This window comes from Hipposideros armiger, unplaced genomic scaffold (assembly GCF_001890085.2).
Source record: "Hipposideros armiger isolate ML-2016 unplaced genomic scaffold, ASM189008v1 scaffold_1534, whole genome shotgun sequence".
In the NCBI taxonomy this organism is placed as follows: Eukaryota; Metazoa; Chordata; class Mammalia; order Chiroptera; family Hipposideridae; genus Hipposideros; species Hipposideros armiger.
In genome coordinates, this window is record NW_017732884.1 from 29,268 (window position 1) to 33,283 (window position 4,016).

Below are 4,016 nucleotides of genomic sequence, written 5' to 3' on the forward strand. Positions count from 1 at the left end.
ACTTAAAGAACTCTAAGGTACAAATACAAAGTATTTATCTGAGATTCATAATAAGATATTTAACATATAAGAAATTATGAGAAATTATGTACCTTCATGATGAAAACTCACATCTGATTTAGTATTTAATTTGTATTTTTCACAATCATATATGAAATGAGCATTTAATATGTGTTTATGATTTTTTCCCCCAGAATACCTGTTTCTAAAATTTGCTGGAATTTTTTTAAGAGTTTTTATTGGGGAACTGGGGGAGGGGAACAGCGTTGGGGAATCGAGGGAGGGAAACAGACAAGTTGCTGTCCTTTTGTTCTTCAGTCTAGTTGTGGAGGACATTGCTTCACTGGCCCATGTTGGCATTATCATTGCACTCTCCCCGGATGAGGCAGATCAGTCTCTGGCCACGGGATGGCCACTCACAGCGGCTCTTCGCAGCTCACGCTGGCTGCTGGCCACTCACGCTGGCTGCTGTCCATTCACGGTAGCTTATGGCAGCCCACTGTAGCAGGGACTGCAGCCTTCGCCGTCACCGGCAACTCACGGAAGCCCAGCTCCAGTCAAGCTGTTGTTCACCATCTTAGCTGTAGAGGGTGCAGTGTCACTGGCCCTAACGTGGGATCTGAACCGGGACACTGCTGCTCAGAGCTGGCTTCCAAGCCAACTCTTAACGAACGCGCCCCTCGGCCGGCCCAAAATTTGCTAGAATTTTTGTCTTTTATCAAATTGAATAATATGGGTACTTAAAATTGTCAGGACATTTTCCTCTGATAATATAATTTATATATTAACTGTTTAAATTGGGATGCATTAAAAATATCTTTTGATATCCTTTTTATAACTTTTTTAAAGGAATTTAGATCTGTGAGAGTTATTTAATGGGAAGACTGGGCTCAGGAAGCCATCAGGTAGAATTCTTCTATGAAGAAAGATATTCTCTCATTAGTTTCCCAGAAAGGGAATCTGCAGAAAAGTTAAAATAAATGCTTGAAATTACCCCTCTTATTTATGCATATTCAGAATTTTTTTCCTTGAAATACTTCAAGGTTATTCAATGTTGGATTATAATTTTTTTTAAGGTTTTTATTGGGGAATTGGGGGATGGGAACAGCGCTGGGGAATTGGGGGAAGGGGAACAGACAAGTTGCTGTCCTTTTGTTCTTTAGTCTAGTTGTGGAAGATGTTGCTTCATTGGCCCAAGTTGGCACCATCATTGTGCTCTTCCTGGGCGAGGCAGATCAGTCGCCAGCTTCTGGACGGCTGCTCACTGTGGCTGCTGGCTACTCACGCTGGCTGCTGGCTACACATGGTAGCCCATGGCAACCCACTGCAACAGGGGTTGCAGCCTACACCGTCACTGGCGACTCATGGCAGCCGAGCTCCAAGTTGAGCTGTTGTTCAGCATCTTAGCTGTAGAGGGCAGTGTCACTGGCCCTCATATGTGGGATCCGAACCAGGGCCCTCTGGCGTCCCAAGCCAGCTCTTAATCAATGCACCATTCGGCTGGCCCTGGATTATAATTTTTATAATATCATTAGAGATACATGCATTTTTAACTTACTGATGTGTTTCAGTTCACTCCTAAGGTACTTAACTCCCCTCATCTTTGGCAGTGAGAACCTTTTCACATCGGCTCCAGGACCCCTTCAGTATGACCACACGGTTTGTTATCTTCATCTTCCCTGATGTCTTGTTTGAAAAAATGTTTCAGCTTCATGTTGTAAATTTTCTGTTCCAGACTTGAGATCAAGCTTATTTTTCAAAAAGCTCTGGATTCTTGGGGTGGCCAGGTGGCTTAGTTGGTTAGGGCACGTGCTCTTAGCAATAGGGTTGCCAGTTTGAATCCCACATGGGCCAGTGAGCTGTGCCTCTGCAACTAGATTGAAGACAACAACTTGAGCTGAGCTGCAACTGAGCTGGTGGGCAGCCAGATGGCTCAGTTGGTTAGAGCGTGTGCTCTTAACAATAAGGTTGCCAGTTCAACTCCTGCATGGGATAGTAGGCTGTGCCCCCCTCCCCCCTGCAACTAGATTGAGCTGAGCTGCACCCTCCACAATTAAGATCAAAGGACAAAAATTTGACTTGGAGCTGATGGATCCTGGAAAAAACACACTGTTCCCCGAAAAAAACACATTGTTCCCCAATAAAGTTTTTTTTTAATGAAACACTCAAAACAAAACAAAACAAATCCTCTGGATTCTTTTTCACAAAAATAAATTGTATAGAGTTGACAATCTGGTTGATAAAGGTGCTCACTGCACTGAGACCCTTTCCATGGTAAGGGAGTGGAAAAAAATGGGTTTGTAAAATATGCTATTATGATACATTCTTTAGCAATACAGAAGTTTTACATAACTTCATGGTTTTATATTTTGTTTCTTGCAGCTGAAAGCCTTATTTTCCAGTGAAGCTATTATTATTTAATTGTATCTGTTTTAAAACAATAGCAATATGTTTATGATTAAAGACAACAGTTTAAGAAATTTTTGTCAGAATGTTGTCTTTATTTTATATCCCAGTTAAGAGATTTGGTTAAAACTGTTGTGTTTTTTTTGTTTGTTTGTTTTTAAAGATTTTTATTGGGGAATTGGGGGATGGGGACAGAAAAGCTGCTTTCCCCTTGTTCCTCAGTTCAGTTGTGGAGGACACCGCTTCACTGGACCAAGTTGACACCATCATTGGTCTCTTCCCAGGTGAGGCAATCAATTAGTCGCCGGCTTCTGGACAGCCGCTCACAGTGGCTGCTGGTTACACACGGTAGCCCATGAAAACCCACTGCAGCAGGGGCTGCAGCCCATGCCATCGCTGGTGACCCCATGGCAGCCCAGCTCCAGGCTGAGCTGTTGTTCAGCATCTTAGCTGTGGAGGGCAGTGTCACTGGCCCTCATATGTGGGATCCGAACTGGGGCCCTCTTGCGTCCCAAGCCAGCTCTTAACCATTGCGCTACTCGGCCGGCCCAAAACTCTTGTGTTTTAAAGTAACTAAAAACAATTTGCTTCTGCATAATTAAGCCACCAACTCTCTACACATCAACTTCATGTTGATTTCATTTCCTTTTAGTTCTGTGAACACTTTAAATTATCATTTAACATTGCATTTTAGTTGTTCCAGAGTCAAGACTTTCATGTGGCATGATTCCGAAAGTCTCTAGATTTTCCCTCCACTCTGCTTGCTTCCATCCTCTACTTACTTGTATAAACATTAAATAGTTTTGTTTCTTCAGCTGTTCTATTTTTAAAATATATCTTTCCTCTTTTTCAGAAAATGTAGTATATTCTGCATACTATTCCGTACTCTGATTTTTATTGCAATTAAGACACATTCTGGTGATAACTTCATGGTGGTGTATAGAAAATTTCCACATTCATTTGTTATAGCTGTGAAGTTTTATAATCTGTATATGGCAGAGTATATCTAAGGAAACGTGGCTAACAATTATGTTTGACAAGGTGTTTTAGGGATTTCTTGGATGTTTTCTGCCCCACACCCAGCAGCATCTCTTATCTTCAAGTTTTGCTTCCTTTTATGAGAAATGGCATTTAGGTATCACAGTCTTGAGATGGTCATTACTATGGATCTGTTTGCAATGTCTAGAGTCTTTCACTGAGAAGAAATAGGAAAGATACATGTATTTAAAGATTATATACTACATGCATTATTTATTCTAACATACGATTTTGAGTTTTTATTTAAAATATTTGTGCACATATTCTTTTGTCTTACACTGAAAGTCTCATTCAGCAATTATACTAATAGACTTTTAAATATGTTTCTAATAATTAAAGCCAGCATAATTTGTAAAATATGAGTATGGACAACAGTTTGATATCTTTAGGTTTTTTTACGTTCATATTTGCCTCTGTGTAAGTTGAAATTTTTCTTATAAGTGCACATAGAACATCATGCTTATAGGCCATCATGGTAATTTTTTTTTTTTTAGCTGAGCCATCCCGCCACCTGTTGGCAGCTCACGGCTGCTCAGCTCGGGCTGACTCGAACCGCTGTTGCTCAGAGCTCA